The following is a 20,332-nucleotide window of genomic DNA, read 5'->3' as shown; positions in this document are numbered from 1 at the left end:
TGCCGGGTGTCTAAAATCTAATTTAATCACTCCGAGTAAATAGCACCTTCAGACATTTAGTGCAGTTGAATTATATGCATTTATGTGGGAGAATTTAAAGCTAAAGAATTCCATCCAGATGCAGAGAATGTCTTTCTTTTTTTTCCAGCGGTGCTTAAGTCCAGTCCATTTCTTTTATAATGCCTACTAATAATAATAACATGATTATAGGTAACCACTGGGGATATGAAAAGGCTTACAATTTAAATGGTCAATTAATTAAAGTGCTCATATTATGCTCATTTTCAGGTTCATAATTGTATTTAGAGGTTATATCAGAATAGGTTTACATGGTTTCATTTTCAGAAAACACCATATTGTTGTTGTACTGCACATTGCTGCAGCTCCTCTTTTCACCCTGTGTGTTGAGCTCTCTGTTTTAGCTACAGAGTGAGACATCTCACTTCTGTTCCATCTTTGTTGGGCGTCGCACATGCGCAGTACCTAGGTAAGGACTACTAGCCAGTCAGAAGCAGAGTATGAGGGCGTGCCACGCTAGCAGCTAGGTGAGCATTATAACGTGTCTTACAAAGTGACCACGTTTGTCTCTGAAGTAAAGGCTGGACTACAATAGAGCTGTTTGGAGCAGTTTGTGAACAGTGTTCTCTGTTGGAGATGGTAAGTCCCTTTGGGGGGGACTTTGGGCTTTTTCACTTTGTAAACCTATAATGTCCATAAAAAAAGATACATTTTATAACACAATAAAGGAAAGGGGAAAAGCCAAAAAGCATAATATGAGCACTTTAATAAAAAAAAAACTGCAAACCTGCTTTCTCAAAGCTCCTTTTGTCCAGACAAGCAACTGAACTTTCCATGAACAAGCTGCATGGCACGTTCATGAATACAAATCCAATCGTACGCCACTTTCAATTACATCTTCAAGAAATGCTGTGACATGTTTTATTACTGTCAAATACTATGATATATAGCACATCCAGTACATGAATGACAGCAGTATTAAGTCATTATTAATGCAGCTGAGACAAAGCTGTTGTTTAGGCGCTTGTGCAGATTGTTGCAAACACGTTTTATCGGCTATTCTTACGTCAAATCAGATTCACCGTGCCTGACAACCTACACAACCTACAACAACCTCGTCTTATTTAGCTGTGTAATGCTATACATCACCACCTAACTGCAAAAACAAACTGTCCTTGGCAGATAATGTTCCATACAGTTGCTTGAGCTGGCTGATTTTCCTCTCTGCGACACATTTGTCAGGTTTCTAAGACACCAGGACAATTTCTGCTCCTTGCTCATATATCACAGAGCAAAAGGTGTTGAGTTCTTTTCTGAAGATATCAGCCTAAAATAGTCGTACTGACATTCCAAATCACACATTTGACATTCACAAAGCGAGGAGAAAACTTTCCATCTGTTAACTTGCAGCCCCACTCATACTCTGACATGGCCGAGCTGCGGAGGCGACACACATATACACACATATACACATATACACATATACACACACACACACACACACACACACACACACACACACACACACACACGCGTGACTGAAAGGTGCTCTTTAAGTTAAGACACCTGCATCAGACAACCTGGCATTAGCTCATGATGCCCGCTGAGATAGCTGTCAATACAGCTGAGTGTCTCCGCAACAGAATGCCATTTACCCTGCTTCGTTTCTCCAGACCCCTGCTGCTCGGTCCACAGTTTAGCTATCAACCTCTGACATTTATCAGCTTTCCTCCAACTCTGGCTCCTCGAAAACATCTCTTCAACATCCAGGAAGAAATGGTTAAAAGTTCAGGGAGGCTTCAAAAAGGTTTATGGACGACGATGCAGCAGTCTCCTGTTTTATCTGCCCTGGTTATGAGAGTTTAGCAATAAGAGCAACAGATGATCGCAGCAGGTGAGGGTTTTGGGAAAGTGGTTTGACCTGAAATTTTGGCTCTTGCTTGCTCTGGTCTGCAGTGAAAAAACTACAGCATTGATTGCTCATATGCCTTTTACAACAACAGCTGTGTTCGAAACCATTCCCTCATTTACTCACTCACTCACTATTGCCTATATAGTGTTTATAAAATAGTGAAATGTGTGATATGGGGAATAACCAAACGAGTCCTTTTGCTTCTTCTTCTCCTCCGGGAAAACACGGCCGCATTACATTGTGGTATACAGTAAGTATACCACAATGCAAGTAAAAGTAGAGTAAAATGTAGGGTACATCGTATGTGCGCTAAAATTAGCTGGGCATTGTGGGTATTTTACAGTGGACTATTTCTGTTATAGGGAATGGTTTCGAACACATCTAATGTTTATGTCCTGTGGCAGTGTAAATTATAACATTATTATTGTCCATCAAGAGCAAAAATAACTCATCGCAAGACAAAGCTGTTGTTCGGAAGCACCCACTCCTAATGAAGCCATGTATTGAACATTGTTGTTTCATTCTTTTCCTGTCCACATACAAAGCCTTTTTGTTTAGAAAGAAGCTGCCAATAGGACGATATTCTTCCAGGTCGGTCTCGAAGGAAAAAAAAAAAAAAAAACAGGCCTGGACTTTTGGCTCAGACCGTCCCACCTAAACCACATGGAGATAGAGTACAGTACACCAGCAACCGTACAGCCACACTCTCTCTCACACAAATTCTAGTTTATACATAGGCAGTAGTGACCTAGGGGTTAAGGAAGGGAGCTTGGGACTGGGAGGTTTCTAGTTCAATCCCCAGACCGGACAGAAAGAGCAGCGCTTGTCCCTCCCTCATTAACACCACTGAGGTGTCCTTGAGCAAGGCCTGTAACCCCAACCAGCTCCAGTGGAGCTGCTCAGTGGCCAGCAGATCAGACTGTGGTTGAACTCCAGGTATGAATGTGTGAATGTGTCAAGTCGTCGCTGCAAATGAGAAGTTGTTCTCAATCGACTTACCTGGATAAATTAAAGGTAAAAAAAAATGCAAGTTTAGGATTAAGACAGAGGATGACACTGCTTTAAGATTTATAAGAAAGCTATACTTAAGTGTTGAACAACAATAATCTCAGTCAGTCAGTCTGGTTGGATGTAATAGTGAATGTAGTTTTCTTTAAGGCTAGGAAACAACCATCAGTCATGCATTAACCAAGTAGATTTGGTGTCTATAGCCCTATATTATACATATATGAGATATTCTCATCTAATTTGGCAAGAAAGCAAATAAGCTTATTTCCTAAAATGTTGAACTATTCCTTCAACCACAGCGGTGGCAGATCCTCTTGATAGAGGTGTCCGAATAAATGCTCATGTGTGTCGTTTGGAGGATTTGTTGCTCAAGCCACATGTCCCCTCTCTTTTTCACCTGTTCTGCCCAGTCAACCGTCTTCTATTTACTCTCCAAAAAAGCAGCAATGACAAGGATATTTGCTGTTAAAGGCTGATAAACTAAGGAACTTCTGATATAATCAAAATATGAATATTAAACAACTGGGAATGGAGTTTGGAGGACCAAAGGCATGTAAATTACAGATGTCTTAAAAGAGAATGCTGTAAAGAGAATTTCTGCATTTGAAATCCTCTCTGGTTGCCACTCACCCTTTTGGTAAACATGAAGGGTTGTCCTTAGATCTATTTCTCATCATGTCCTCCCCTCGGACTTTCTTGAGCAGTGTTCCATGTTTCCAAGTGATTGGGCATTAAAGGAACAGACTTTCTATATGACTGTTTATTTGTGTGAGTGTGTGTGTGTGTGAGTGTGTGTTTGACACAGAAAGAGGGAGAGCATTTTTGAGGGCCTATCTCCCAATCTAGAACCAATTTCTATGCAAATGCTACGACCTGATTTGAGAAGCCACCATTGTTCGGCGTGGGCAGGCAGGGATGGCTTAAGGTGCCGTAACACTCAGCAGCCGACACATAAAGCAACACATATGCTCATATATCCTGAACTGACAAACTCGCAGTATGATGCATTTTAGTGCAGCGGTGTGCGACTGTAGGGCAATACTTCACGTGGCCGTGACAAACAGCTGTAGGGGAGAATCACACCTCGCTAGGGGGAAGAGGCCCACCAAACTAATCGTGAGACTGTGGGGAAATGTTCCTCTTGACCAATGGGGCAGAAACCTGGGTGCTCATATTTCTTGGCCACTACACGGCAGCCCCAAAGCATCATTCAGGTAACGAATATCACAGTCTGCTTGTTGCAGTGTTTCTCAACTGGGCAGCACCTTTCATCCATTGCTCCAGGGGACGTAGCACAAAACCATGTGTGCCATTGCTGTTAATGGTTCTTGGCCGTGATGGTTAGCTGTTGTTGTTGCCCATAAAAATAGTATAGGAGCAGTTGAGTGAGCAGAATTGCAGCGGCGCTAAATTTCTAGGCTGCATCAAGCATGAAAGCGGGAGAAAGAGGAGCTCGAGGATTTTCAAAAGAATATAGAAATAGACTGCAAAGGATTTGCTCAGAGATTTGCTGCGTCGCATTTTCATTCACTTGCCGTCCTGCACACACATATGCCCACTCAAAACACACACAGAACTTTGTGTGACTACAGAGGAGTGTGATGACCCCTATTTCACTTATGTGTTGCCGGATGAGTTCAAACACTAAAGAGAGCGTAAGCAATCTCGCCTGCAGCACCGGCAATGCGCAGCAGTGCATTCGTTATGTGTGATTCTGATTGAAGCAGAGCCTCCATCCTCTGTAGGTAAGGCCATATCATACCTTCAATAAAATATTACTTATCACCATGCAAACATGCACTGTAGAAAGGTTTTGTACTCTTGCCATCCAATGCGTGAGAGGAGCCAACTCCTCTAGTTAATGCTGTGCTCAGAGGGTCTCACTGACACATGGCACTGTAGATCTGTGGTACTCAAAGTCCCGCTCAGGGGCCACTTGCAGCCCATGAAAGACTTCTGAGTGGCCCTTGAACATTTTCCAGCATGAAACATATTATTGTCCTAAGCTGCTGAACTACCTCTAAGTTCATGTAGATGAAAGGATAGATAATTATTCATTTTTAATAACTTCATCCACAGCTGCAGTGTTTTTATTGCCATTCTTGAAGCGGCTCAAGAGGCTCAATTTTCAAGGCAAGGCAGCTTTATTTGTATAGCACATTTCAGCAACATCCATCCATCCATCTTCGTCCGCTTATCCGGTAACGGGTCGCGGGGGTAGCAGCTCCAGCAGGGGACCCCAAACTTCCCTTTCCCGAGCCACATTAACCAACTCCGACTGGGGGATCCCGAGGCGTTCCCAGGCCAGGTTGGAGATATAATCCCTCCACCTAGTCCTGGGTCTTCCCCGAGGCCTCCTCCCAGCTGGACGTGCCTGGAACACCTCCCTAGGGAGGCGCCCAGGGGGCATCCTTACCAGATGCCCGAACCACCTCAACTGGCTCCTTTCGACGCGAAGGAGCAGCGGCTCTACTCCGAGCTCCTCACGGATGACTGAGCTTCTCACCCTATCTCTAAGGGAGACGCCAGCCACCCTCCTGAGGAAACCCATTTCGGCCGCTTGTACCCTGGATCTCGTTCTTTCGGTCATGACCCACATTTATGGTAGAGGCAGAGCTGGAGGATGATGGGGGATTGTCGTCAATTTCCCTGGTGGAAGTTGCTGAGGTAGTTAAACAACTCCACAGTGGCAAAGCCCCAGGGATTGATGAGATCCGTCCAGAAATGCTTAAAGCTCTGGGTGTGGAGGGGTTGTCTTGGTTGACACGCCTCTTCAACATTGCGTGGAAGTCGGGGACGGTGCCTAAGGAGTGGCAGACCGGGGTGGTGGTTCCCCTTTTCAAAAAGGGGGACCAGAGGGTGTGTGCCAATTACAGGGGTATTACACTTCTCAGCCTCCCCGGTAAAGTCTACTCCAAGGTGCTGGAAAGGAGGGTTCGGTCGATAGTCGAACCTCAGGTTGAAGAGGAACAATGCGGATTCCGTCCTGGTCGTGGAACAACGGACCAGGTCTTTACTCTTGCAAGGATCCTGGAGGGAGCCTGGGAGTATGCCCAACCGGTCTACATGTGTTTTGTGGATCTGGAGAAGGCGTATGACCGGGTCCCCCGGGAGATACTGTGGGAGGTGCTGCGGGAGTATGGGGTGAGGGGGTCCCTTCTCAGGGCCATCCAATCTCTGTACGACCAAAGCGAGAGCTGTGTCCGGGTTCTCGGCAGTAAGTCGGACTCGTTTCAGGTGAGGGTTGGCCTCCGCCAGGGCTGCGCTTTGTCACCAATCCTGTTTGTAGTATTTATGGACAGGATATCAAGGCGTAGTCGGGGTGGAGAGGGGTTGCAGTTCGGTGAGCTGGGGATCTCATCGCTGCTTTTTGCGGATGATGTGGTCCTGATGGCATCATCGGCCTGTGACCTTCAGCACTCACTGGATCGGTTCGCAGCCGAGTGTGAAGCGGCTGGGATGAGGATCAGCACCTCTAAATCGGAGGCCATGGTTCTCAGCAGGAAACCGATGGAGTGCTTTCTCCAGGTAGGGAATGAGTCCTTACCCCAAGTGAAGGAGTTCAAGTACCTTGGGGTCTTGTTTGCGAGTGAGGGGACAATGGAGCAGGAGATTGGTCGGAGAATCGGCGCAGCGGGTGCGGTATTACATTCAATTTATCGCACCGTTGTGACGAAAAGAGAGCTGAGCCAGAAGGCAAAGCTCTCGATCTACCGGTCAGTTTTCGTTCCTACCCTCACCTATGGTCATGGTCACATTTCAGCAACAGGGCAATTCAAAGTGCTTTACATGAAAACAGAATAAAAAATTTAAAACAGATAAAATACAAGAATAAAAGTTACAGTGCAGTATAAGAAATGAAACATTGAAGAGCAATTAAAACAGTTAAATATATAAAAGCAGATAAAATAGGAATTTCTCTTTATATGCTTATATAGATTGTCATACAGTGTCAACAATGCAACTTGAGTATAACAAATGAACAGTTATTTAAAGAAAGGCAACATCCAATAGATAGGTCTTCAGCCTTGATTTAAAAGAACTGAGAGTTGCGGCAGACCTGCAGTTTTCTGGGAGTTTGTTCCAGGTATGTGGAGCATAAAAACTAAATGCTGTTTCCCCCTGTTTAGTTCTGACTCTGGGGACAACAAGCAGTGGTTCATAGTGTACTAGCAGATCAGAAATGTATTTTGGCCCTAAACCGTTTAGTGATTTATAAACCAACAAAAGTATTTTGAAATCAATTCTTTGAGGCACTGGAAGCCAGTGTAGAGACTTCAGTATTGGCGTGATGTGATCCACTTTCTTGGTCTTAGTGAGGACTCGAGCAGCAGCGTTCTGAATCAGCTGCAGCTGTCTGATTGATTTTTTAGGGAGACCTGTAAAGACTCCGTTACAGTAGTCTAGTCTACTGAAGATAAAAGCATGGACAAGTTTTTCCAAGTCCTGCTGAGACATAAGTCTTTTAACCCTTGATATATTTTTAAGGTGGTAATAGGCAGACTTTGTAATTGTCTTAATGTGGCTGTTAAAATTCAGGTCTGAGTCCATGACTACACCAAGATTTCTGGCTTTGTCTGTTGTTGTTAACATTATCGTTTGAAGCTAAGTGCTGACTTTTAATCGTTCCTCTTTTGCTCCAAAAACAACCACCTCAGTTTTTTCTTCATTTAATTTAAGAAAGTTCTGGCACATCCAGTCGTTAATTTGTTCAATGCACTTAGTCAGTTGTTGTATTGGACTATAGTCCCCTGGCGATAAGGTTATATAAAGTTGTGTGTCATCCGCATAACTATGGTAACTTATTTTGTTGTTTTCCATAATTCGAGCCAGTGGAAGCATGTAGATGTTAAACAGGAGAGGCCCCAGAACGGAGCCTTGGGGAACTCCGCACGTCATATTTGTATGCTCAGATGTATAATTACCTATAGACACAACGTAGTCCCTATTCTTTAAATAAGACTCAAACCACTTTAGTACTGAGCCAGAAATGCCAACCCAGTTTTCCAGTCGGTCTAGTAATATGTCATGGTTGACCGTATCAAATGCAGCACTGAGATCAAGTAATACCAAGACTGAAATTTTGCCACTATCTGTGTTTAAGTGGATGTCATCAAAGACTTTAACAAGAGCTGTCTCAGTGCTGTGGTGTGGTCGAAAACCCGACTGGAAGGCAACAAAACTGTTGTTTAGTGACAAGAAAAGGTTGAGTTGTTGAGAAACCGTTTTTTCAATGATTTTACTTAAAAATGGAAGGTTTGATATCGGCCTATAGTTGCTCATTAGTGACGTGTCTAGATTGTTCTTTTTTAAGAGTGGCTTAATGACTGCAGTTTTCAGGGCCTGTGGGAAGATACCTGAGAGAAGAGACGTGTTTACAATCTGTAGAAGATCTGTAGCCAAACAATTTGCAACATTTTTGAAAAGGCCCGTTGGTAGAATATCAAGGCAGCAGGAGGAGGTTTTCAGATGTTGTATAATGTCCTCCAGGTTTTTATGGTTAATCATATGAAATTGGGTCATATTGGAATCTGTTTTGCCTGGACACTGTGACAACACATACCCTGTACTCGATATGGAAGCACTGACTGTTTGTCTAATTTTCTGAATTTTGTCATTGAAGAAGGTGGCAAAATCATTGCAGGCCTTTGTAGATAAAAGTTCAGATGCTACTGGTACTGGAGGGTTTGTTAACCTATCGACAGTAGCAAACAAAGCACGTGAATTATTATTGTTTTTGGCAATAATGTCCGAGAAGAAGGACCGCCTTGCATTCCTCAGTTCCAAATTATAAATGCGAAGTCTCTCTTTAAAGGTGTTGTAGTGGACCTGGAGATTAGTTTTTCGCCACCTGCGTTCTGCTTTTCGACACTCTCTTTTTTCTGTTCTTACCAGTATGGCATTTCTCCATGGAGATCTTTTCTTATCAGAGACAGTTTTTACCTTAATGGGAGCAATGGCATCAATAACATTTGTAATTTTACAATTGAAATTGTCTACAAGCTCAGTGACTGAGACCCCTGAGAGGGTGGGTGTGGACGAGAAAAGCTGAATGAATGTTTCACTGGTGTTGTCAGTGATATACCGTTTTCTTATTAACTTTGTTTGGACACTTTTTGCACAGAGATAGTGCCATTAAAGAAAACACAGGAATGATCAGAGAGAGCAGCATCAGTCACCACAACCTTGGAAATGTTCAAACCCTTCGAGATAATCAAGTCCAGAGTGTGCCCCTTGTTGTGTGTGGGCTCCGTCACATGCTGAGTCAGTTCATAGTTCTCAAAAATACAACACAGTTCTTTTGTCCCTCTATCCTGGGGGTTGTCAACATGAATGTTGAAATCACCAGCAATAACTACACAGTCAAAGTTAATACAGATTAAAGACAGCAGTCCACTAAAGTCGTCAAAGAAGGATGCACAGTATTTAGGTGGCCTGTAGATAATTAGAAATATAGGTCGAGAGGGGGACCTTAGCTGAAGAGCCACATATTCAAAAGAAGCAAAGTTTCCATAAGCTATTTGAGTACATTGGAACGAGTCGTTAAACAAAATGGCGACTCCACCTCCTTTCTTATTCGCTCTATTCTCACTCATAAAACTGAAGTTAAGGGGAGCTGACTCAATGAGAACAGCATCACTGTTATTATGGTCTAACCAGGTTTCAGTTAAAAACATAAAATCAAGATTGTGTTTAATAATAAAATCATTGATTAAAAATGATTTACCCGCCAAAGACCTGACATTTAGTAAGGCTAATGTTAGTGTGTTAAAATCTGTCTCGTTTTTTGGGACAGGCTGTGGCCGATGAGGAATGGATGCTAAATTTGCTAAGTTGGCAGTTAAGTGCTTCTTTTTCTTACTTAGCGAATTCACCATTCTTTTTCTATTACCTATCACAACATAGATTGACGAAGAATTGAATACACAGGGCCCAGGCTTGTCCTGGAAAGAGTCATGAGTGCCACTAGGCATGCAGCCTGGGCCCAGCACATATCAGTTAAAGCTTGTTTCATTCTGTACACAAGCATACTTATCAGTCTGTTGAGAAGGAGTTAGCTGCCGTCCTTGAGGGGGCAGAGGTGCCTGGCGTTTTACTTTCAGTGGTTGAGTCCAAACAGGGTCAGTTTGATGCTGGGGGCGAGTGATGGGAGAAGGTAGTGGGGTAAACTTGGTTCCAGCATCTACCAGCTGCTCCATCCGGTCAGTGAACCCCAACATGTGGCAGGGGGAAACAGGGGAAAGGGTGAATGGGGAGAGCGATGGATCCTCAAAGGCGTCGGTGTTGGTAAGGGGGTTTGAGGAGTGTTGGACGGGTGAAGGGGGTTGAGATTTCTCGTCTCCGCTCTGAGGTCCTCCATGGTCAAATCTTTGCTCAGGTGGGGGCTGTGGTGGATCACTGCTGCACTTTGTTGTGTCTTCCTCTTGTTTTGTTTGTGTTGATTTATCTTGTCCTGTGTCCTTGGCCGATGGAGCAGATGTGTGGTGCAGAAAGTAAAGTAGGCTAGAGGTGAACAGCTTTACTCCTGGCTTGTTAAGGAAAAGTCCATCTGCTTTAAAAAGATGTCTGCGGTCCCAAAAAATGTTAAAATTGTCAATGAACCGCAGAGAGTGGACGGTACATGCAGTTGAAAGCCATTTGTTCAGTGCCAACAGTCTGCTGAATCTCTCAGCTCCTATTCTGACTGGCGGTATAGGGCCACTGATAAACACCTTCGCGTTTAGAGAGCTGACTGTGTTCAGCAGATTCATAAAGTCACGATTCAGCACTTCAGACTGTTGCTATACAACATCATGTGACCCTATATGCAGTATAATGTTTTTCACAGTTGGGTGTGCTGCCATGATATCCGGGATTCTTTGGGCTAAGTCAGACACCATGTCTTTGGGAAAACAGAGAATTTTGGTGTTTTTACTGCTTTTTATGTCTTTTACAGCAGAGTCACCCACAATCAGAGTTTGGTGCCCAGTCGTTAGCTTTCCCTGTAGCTTTTTACTTTTTGAATTGCTCTCAGTCCTTACCCTGCTGTGTGACGATGAGACGCAATCCAGGTCATGTCCAGGGTCCTGCAGCAGAGGAGCAAATCTGTTATACAGTTGCACCCTCAGTTGTTGGGGAGGCATTTTGTTGCTAATTCTCCCTTTTGCAGCTGTCCACAGCTGTGTCCTACTGAGTACAGGGGTAGAAGAGGCGCTCTGCCTGGATGGTAATGCAGGCCAGCCGTTCATATCAATTCAATTCAATTCAATTTTATTTATAGTATCAAATCATAACAAGAGTTATCTCGAGACACTTTACAGATAGAGTAGGTCTAGACCACACTCTATAAAGCCCCAACAATTCCAATAGTTCCCCCAAGAGCAAGCATTAGCAGTGGCTATTGCGACAGTGGCGAGGAAAAACTCCCTTTTAGGAAGAAACCTCGGCAAACCCAGACTCTTGGTGGGCGGTGTCTGACGGTTGGGGTTATGACGGTACAGGATGTAGCGTGGCACAGCAGAGCATGGGTGGACGCTGTGGACGCAGCAGGACGTAGCCGGGCATTGCAGGGATATCACAAATCTCAGGGCGCTGTGCCCTGCCCGTTAGTCGTCCTTCCCAGGAAAAGGATTTACTCTTAGGCTTTGCACCAAAAGAGTTCCAGGGAGGACTACCACTTGTTGATTTGTTACTTATTCCACAGCCCTCCTGTTTGTCCGTAGTCTTGCTGGTGCTAGTTAGCCGTGTGTTGGCATGCTTCTGTCCATTGTTTTGGGTCAATGGTAAAGTGGTGTCATTCCCACATGATCCGTTCACTTCCAGGTTTACTTCTAACCGTTGAATTTTGGTTTCCAGAATAACAATCTTCTGAAGGAGTTTGTAGTAGTCCTCCATGGAGAAGGGAGGCATCTTGCTGCTAATTAGCTTTAGCTACAATCACTTTAGGACAGGCTTGAGCTATTGGTAGGCCACGCTCATGCAGAAAAATGTTGAAATATGGCAAAAGCCTACTATGTCTACAAAAAATGTATAGTCCAGTGATTTATAAGTATCCAAGTATCCATTTTGTATTCAACTTTGTTTCCTACAAACATTCGATATCACTGCACTGTGAGTGCAACACGTTCTCACACTCATCTCGTAAAATATGGACGCTTGGTCAGGTGCCTTTGTCGTTCTTATTGACGCTAAAAGTCTCTTTTAGCGCTATAAGTAAACGTGCTTGGTCGGGACTATTGCCGTCCCTTTAGCGCTTTAAGTAAACACGCTTGGTCAGGACTATTGTTGTCCCTTTTGACGCAGTTATGTCAAGGAAAAGGTTGTGGGTGGGCTTACGGTTCCGTGACACGCGGGAACTACGGGACGGTTGGGTTTAGGAAAGGGTCGTGGGTGGGCGTACGGTTCCGTTACACGCGGGTAGAACGGGACGATTGGGTTTAGGAAATCCTATCTAACTGCTGCTCTCCCCGGTGCGTTACACAAACACGCTGAAAGGCGCCTTTTTTCGTCGCATCAGACGCTGACAGCCAGTGACAGCCACTGTCCAAACATTCTTATTTTATGAGTTCGGAATGAGAACGGGTTGGTGAGTGATATCCAGTTATACAGTTTTAACCTCAGAAAGTAACTTCTGCAGCATAACTCTTTTGCTCTGTACTGTTTTTTTTGTTTTTTTTTAAACTTATACTTATTATTACTTAAAATAAGTATTATAAAATGTTATGGTTTTGTCAATATTAACACCTTATAAAGTTGATATTCAAAGCATTCATTTGGAATCATGTTTCTAGATATAAACGATGAATTTAAGTCCAGTGTTCATGGACTCTGTTTTGGTCTCCACCAATTCCTGAGGGAAATATCTGGCTCTACAGCTGCTAAATGTTCCATGATGTTCATCAGCTTGCCGCTAACTTTGTGTGTCTGCCATTTGGTGGTGGACAGGTAGGGTGAGCTTTTCTAATGAAATCTGGAACTGACGCCAGTGAGAGCTGTGAGACGGAACCAGAACAGTAAACAACAATGAGCTGAAAGATGCGAGCACGCTGTGGAGAGCTGAGAGGGACTGCAGACTCGATAATTCTACAAGCGACACCTTCCACAAAGTAATTTCATCAATTGTTAATATAAAAATATGAATTATAGCAGCTTTAAAAGATACATATCCAAGTAAGAAAATGTAATCTAAAAATGTATTTTGAGTGACAGATCGCTGGAGTAAAGCATCTTTGGCGCCCAAGCTGTCGCCAAAATAAAAACAACAACAATTATATTTCAGATTGCATCTTCAATATGATTAAACTCTACAATCAGATAAAGCAAAAGTGATATTTATGAGCCAAAAAGTATAGGGCTTCTTTTCTGCCTCGCAGATAAAAATCAAAGGAGGATGAAATGCAAAATGTTGAAGCAATAATTTGTGCAGTGTTAGTGGCACGCCTGGATGAGCAAATTTCCACTTAATGTCATGCATTAAGAAACATAAAACAAATAACCAAAAAGCATTAGAGCATAAGATAGAGCATGAAACATACTCTGACACTTTGAATATGAATTTGGCACAAAAAAACAGACTTGTCCATGAAAAGTAGATGGGATTAACATAGACAATTATAGAGAGGAGGATGAGAATCACATTAAAGGGTAACATCCAGGGTGATTTAATAACAAACTATATTTAATATGGAATACATATTTTTGAATGGGGTCATCAATAAGCACCAGACTTATTTGAATGGCTGAACAAATCAGAGATGTATCCTGTAATTCTTGAACCAGGCAAGGAGTTTGCCCAGAGTACTTTTAGGAATTCCTCCACATTTGCTTAAAAATTGAGATATAAAGTTCATTCTTCGCCTAGGAAACAGCAGATCATGTGAAATGATTAAAAGCTACAAAATAGCTAATAAATGAGCCTTTAGATGAGACTCAGCATTTTAAACTAGATGCTAGATATGAAACAAACTACACAAGTAAATACAATGCTGCAAGCATCTCTTAAATACAAAAGGAGGATCCATTCAAACTGTTGCATTTTGTCAACCGACCATCAACGACTTATAAAAAAACTACATCTTCTAATCTGATGCTGTCAGTCATTTTAGAAAAATACATATCACTTTTAACAAATCATGGATATCTCGCGCCACAAGTCTTCTCTAATTTTGTCACAATCTTAAAGATTTCTCCTCTATCCGCAAATCAAAAATCACACCCTACCGCTGATGGCTGTTTCTGAACCACTCAGCACTGTTAACCTCATTTCATTCTCAGGATTAATAAGCATCGGAAGAGTGAAGCCTCCCAGGGTGCTGCGGGAGATCGTTGGCTCAATGGAAGATTGCTCTGCACTGTCTCGCCATGCTGCCTCCCTTTCGTCTCACCGGGTGTCTCATTACAGCGGTGGAGGTGAGGGATGAGTCTGTTGGAATACCCACCTATAGACATTTCAAAACTCTCTCTATTCAAAGGCTCATTAATAATCTATGGCTTTTAATGGCCTCTATCTAGACATTGCATCATAGGGCTTCTAGATTATCAACACAGACAGGGAAGGTACTACTATAAAAGATGTGATTTATCACCGTGCAAGTAATACATGTGTAGCTCAAATGTCTGCAACTACAAGTGTGTAAGGGAATGAGTCACCAGAATACCCAAAGATAGGGACTGTCTGAGTTTCCATGAGTGGCAGTTCCCCCTGGGAAAAGTAAGTCTGCAAGGTCAAAGTTATCATTGTGTCTTAAATGATAATCCAGGGTGGAAAGAGTACCAAATAATCCTCCTCATAGTACTGGTTTATTACAGATTGGGTCTTATTTTTATGGTTTTCTCCATAATTTCCATTGGTTAAGGTAACATTTTGTGCCGCCCAGTATCCTAAGATTTACATCCCCCTATATAGCGTGGTGGAAAGTAATGGTGTGGAGGTGGTGGATGGATGGATGCATAGCGGGTCAGATTTTCAAGCAGGAGACAGAAGTTCATGTCTCGTCACTAGGGCTGGGTATCAGTACTTCGAAATAGCCCAGTACCAAGTAGTAGAAAAAACTTCTCCAGTCAAACGATACCTGCATTTGACCCTGTTTGTACCACGGTCTAGAAAAAAAACATGCGACGTGTGCTTGACCCACTACAGCAGCAGCTACAACCCATACACTCTGTGTTGTGGTGAAGTCAAGCACAGTGTATTTGACGGAGTTGGCAGGTTAGCATGCCAAGGTGCTTCTATTCACATGATGGGTATCGAATAAAGTAGAAAAAAGTACGCTATAGCAGGGGTCTTCAATGTTTTTTAGGCCAAGGACCCCTTAACTGAAAGAGAGAAAGATCAGGGACCCCCTACTACATACAGTCATGTGAACAAATTCTATATAAAATATATATATATATATAAATAATATAACTGGCCTTTAAAAATAAATATCTGCCTGCCTCTATGGGAATTTAACATAGGGGTGTACTTACTTATGCCCCCTGTATTTTAAGGAAGAACATTTATTTATTAACGATACATTACATACATTCACAAAGAAAATTGGTGTCCTTAAAGATTGGATTTTTCCTCATTTTTTTAATTAAGGCATCAAGATCAATTTCCAAAAGATGATTTTTTTGTTCCTCTTTTTAGTCAACTTTAGCATGGGTGTCCTAATTTTTTCACATTACTGTATACTGTATAAAATGAAGTTGCATATTAAACTGGGCCTACAATAACATGTAGGGCAGCCTAAAGCCTTTATACATACTTTTGCACAGAATACTAAGCTATTAAAATACTGTTGGCATGATTTCATAAATCATCTTTTATTGTTACACATACATGTTGCACAGTGAATCCTTACGATGAACTGTATCTGTGGGTAGCTACCTTAGTGACTACCTTACCTATAGGCCAGTAAGCCTATCATCAGTGGGGATTTATATTTGCTAATAAGGGTACTCGTATTATTATTCTTTTAATAATATATCTGTCACAGACCTGCAAACAAACGTGTTTGCATTTACTGTAACCTCAAATCTTCCCTTACCATAGGGTATTAACCTTAACCATGATCTTTCCCGAAACCGCGACAATTTTGAAATATGTTTGCACAGGAATAATACAAATATATTGTTAGTACAATGTCATTATTACCAGAAATACAAAAATAAGACCTGTAATAAATTGGAATTATTATTTGAATGCGACTCAAGATGAGAACTTGAAAACTACTTAAGTAGAAGCAAAAAAGTAACCATGTAATCTGATGATTTGAGCACTATGGTCAAAGTGAAAAGGTCGGTGTACTTGCGTGGAAGTAGTGGTGTACTCCAAAAATAGAAGTGCATGGAACAAGCACTTAAAGTAAAGAGAGTACCTGGAATTAGTTATTTCCCACTGCTGTGATCAACAACTATCCTATCAAACGTGCGCAGACAGTCATTTCGCAGAGATCATGGACAGATTCAGTGTTAAAATCCCCACCTGTCACTGCAAATGCAACACTCACATGTTCTTGACCTTGGTTCCTGTCCATAAAAAAAGAAATGAGGTGGCCGGGTGGCCTAGTGGGTACAGAGACCTTCCTTTATCGGAAAGGTCACAGGTTCTATCCCAGCCGACAGCCAGTGTGTATCCATCAAAAGCCGTTTATCCTCTTCAAATGTCCTTCAGCAAGACACTGAATCGCTTCCTGCTCACCCACTGTCACTCTGACAGCTACATATCTTAAAGGTAAAAACACTGAGCCATGAGCTAGCAGGATACTACGGTAGGCATTATTTGGATCTAAATAACACTGATCTGTATGATGTCTGTTCCGGGGATTATTCTTTAACGTAACGATCCACATTCACAAAGGTCTGACAACCTCAGCAAATCCTCAACAACACGTGTACAAAGTGTGCAGTCTGGACACATCAAAGCTCTCTCGCATGCACCAGAATCTAGCTCAATCGACTTGTTTGATGGATGCATTCATCAAATGTCAGCCTCTTTTTACAATGAGTCCCGGTGTGAATTATGTAGCAGGACAAATTCCAATATTTCTTCCAAAGCTATTGGTCGATGTATCAACTGACCCATTTTTACATGGCTGCTGTAGTGATTCATTTACTTCAAAGTGGGTAAAAACCACAGTGGGAAATAACTTCAGATAGTCAAAACTTTACGAGTTTTATGTCCATTAACGTTTTAATTAACGTCATGTTTTTTTTCCTTTCTGTTAAAATATCAAGTTCCAATGTGAGACGTTAATTCTTATATGTACATGATCAGTGAGAGCCACATCTGACTGTGAAACACTGCAGCCTTCAGAGTGCAGTTGTTGCTCCTGTAAGCTACTTAGCCAAGTTGTCAGAGTGAAATCACTAACTCATTTTTCTCAGTCGGACTCCCCTGAGACTCATTCAGTTAAGGGTACAGAGAAAAAAGGAAATGGCACCAGAGCAAAGGGGATAAAAATTGTTTATGCCTTCTTTTGTGCGAGGTCACACTTTTTAATTAGCTCCCAGCTCGGGAGGATTTGAGCCAAGGCCCCCAGTTGTGTGTAAATTGTTTTATTTGGAGTCTCAGCAAGAACCTGCTCTTTCCTCATTGCTTTTTTTTTCTTCCTCCAGCGGTTGACATTCTATAAAAGGACGCTGCGTTGGAGACCTGAGCGACCATTTGCCTGCTCCAGACCCAAACGCAGTCTGCACAACGCCACAGTGAGAGAGCCTGGCTGGACATTAGCCATGCTTCAGATTAAACCCCATAATTATTAATCCTGAAGCCTCTAATAGAATAGAATAATGTCCCAGTTGCCAAGAGACCGGGCTGTGTTTTATATGTGGAGAGGCTTCCTGAGACAGAGAAGAATAGGGCTTAACTGCAATGAGCACTGAGGTGAAAAATACAGGGGGATATTCGAAGGGTTTTATTCCAAACACAGTGTGTACATTTAGTGAAATATTACCTTTATCGCTAAACTTTATGATTCAGTTTAAGGCAAGGCAAGGCAAGGCAAGGCAGCTTTATTTGTATAGCACATTTCAGCAACAGGGCAATTCAAAGTGCTTTACATGAAAACAGATTAAAACATTTAAAACAGATAAAATACAAGAATAAAAGTTACAGTGCAGTATAAGAAATGAAACATTGAAGAGCAATTAAAACAGTTAAATATATAAAAGCAGATAAAATAGGAATTTCTCTTTATATGCTTATATAGATTGTCATACAGTGTCAACGATGCAACTTCAGTATAAGAAATGAAGTTATTTAAAGAAAGGCAACATCAAATAGATAGGTCTTCAGCCTTGATTTAAAAGAACTGAGAGTTGCAGCAGACCTGCAGTTTTCTGGGAGTTTGTTCCAGATATGTGGAGCATAAAAACTAAATGCTGCTTCCCCCTGTTTAGTTCTGACTCTGGGGACAACAAGCAGACCTGTCCCAGACGACCTGAGAGGTCTGGGTGGTTCATAGTGTACTAGCAGATCAGAAATGTATTTTGGCCCTAAACCGTTTAGTGATTTATAAACCAGCAAAAGTATTTTGAAATCAATTCTTTGATGCACTGGAAGCCAGTGTAGAGACTTCAGTATTGGCGTGATGTGATCCACTTTCTTGGTCTTAGTGAGGACTCGAGCAGCAGCGTTCTGAATCAGCTGCAGCTGTCTGATTGATTTTTTAGGGAGACCTGTAAAGACTCCGTTACAGTAGTCTAGTCTACTGAAGATAAAAGCATGGACAAGTTTTTCCAAGTCTTGCTGAGACATAAGTCCTTTAACCCTTGATATATTTTTAAGGTGGTAATAGGCTGACTTTGTAATTGTCTTAATGTGGCTGTTAAAATTCAAGTCTGAGTCCATGACTACACCAAGATTTCTGGCTTTGTCTGTTGTTGTTAACATTATCGTTTGAAGCTGAGTGCTGACTTTTAATTGTTCCTTTTTTGCTCCAAAAACAACCACCTCAGTTTTTTCTTCATTTAATTTAAGAAAGTTCTGGCACATCCAGTCGTTAATTTGTTCAATGCACTTAGTCAGTTGTTGTATTGGACTATAGTCCCCTGGCAATAAGGTTATATAAATGTGTGTGTCATCCGCATAACTGTGGTAACTTATTTTGTTGTTTTCCATAATTTGAGCCAGTGGAAGCATGTAGATGTTAAACAGGAGAGGCCCCAGAATGGAGCCTTGGGGAACTCCGCACGTCATATTTGTATGCTCAGATGTATAATTCCCTATAGACACAAAGTAGTCCCTATTCTTTAAATAAGACTCAAACCACTTTAGTACTGAGCCAGAAATGCCAACCCAGTTTTCCAATCGGTCTAGTAATATGTCATGGTCGACCGTATCAAATGCAGCACTGAGATCAAGTAATACCAAGACTGAAATTTTGCCACTATCTGTGTTTAAGTGGATGTCATTAAAGACTTTAACAAGAGCTGTCTCAGTGCTGTGGTATGGTCGAAAACCCGACTGGAATGCATCAAAACTGTTGTTTAGTGACAAGAAAAGGTTGAGTTGTTGAGAAACCGTTTTTTCAATGATTTTACTTAAAAATGGAAGGTTTGATATCGGCCTATAGGTGCTCATTAGTGACGTGTCTAGATTGTTCTTTTTTAAGAGTGGCTTAATGACTGCAGTTTTCAGGGCCTGTGGAAAGATACCTGAGAGAAGAGACGTGTTTACAATCTGTAGAAGATCTGTAGCCAAACAATTTGCAACATTTTTGGCCCGTTGGTAGAATATCAAGGCAGCAGGAGGAGGTTTTCAGATGTTGTATAATGTCCTCCAGGTTTTTACGGTTAATCATATGAAATTGGGTCATATTTAAAAGGAATAGTTTGACATTTTGGGAAATGCTATTTTTTTTAAAGAGTTAAATGTAAATATGTTATATTTAGAGGGAAACAAATAGCGTGGTTGTGACCAGCAGTAACAAAATCCTCCTATACCAGTTAAATAACTAACTAACCATACAGACATGAGGGGCATCAGTCTTCTCATTTAACTCTCAGCAAACCAATCTATTGCTTTAAAAGTATGACTGTTACAGCCAACGACCTCTCCTATATTTAACTTAATTTTCATACAAACATTTTTATGCTTCGGTTAGAAGCCAACACATGGTCCAACTTGTATGTTGCACAGTATACAGTATATGGCAGTGGTGCCAGAATAAGTTTTGAAGTGGGGGGAGTCCAGCTTTGGATGACGTAATAGACGAGTCAACTTTTTCACGTCATCTTCCTTTCAATCTCAGCCTAGCCCATTCGTTTTTTGTACAACTATAATATGGAAAGAAATCAATAATTTCTTTTATCGCAGCAGTCTGCCAAAAAGCGGTGAGCACGCAAGGCCTTCTATGGTGAGCGTCAACTCTTCTGAGAAGCGCTTCGTGCGTGTTCTTACTTTAGAAATTAAGGACATTGAGGGACCAA

This window comes from Sander lucioperca, chromosome 24 (genome assembly GCF_008315115.2).
Source record: "Sander lucioperca isolate FBNREF2018 chromosome 24, SLUC_FBN_1.2, whole genome shotgun sequence".
Taxonomy (NCBI): Eukaryota; Metazoa; Chordata; class Actinopteri; order Perciformes; family Percidae; genus Sander; species Sander lucioperca.
The sequence above is the reverse complement of the archived record's forward strand: the minus strand, read 5'-3'. Positions refer to the sequence as shown.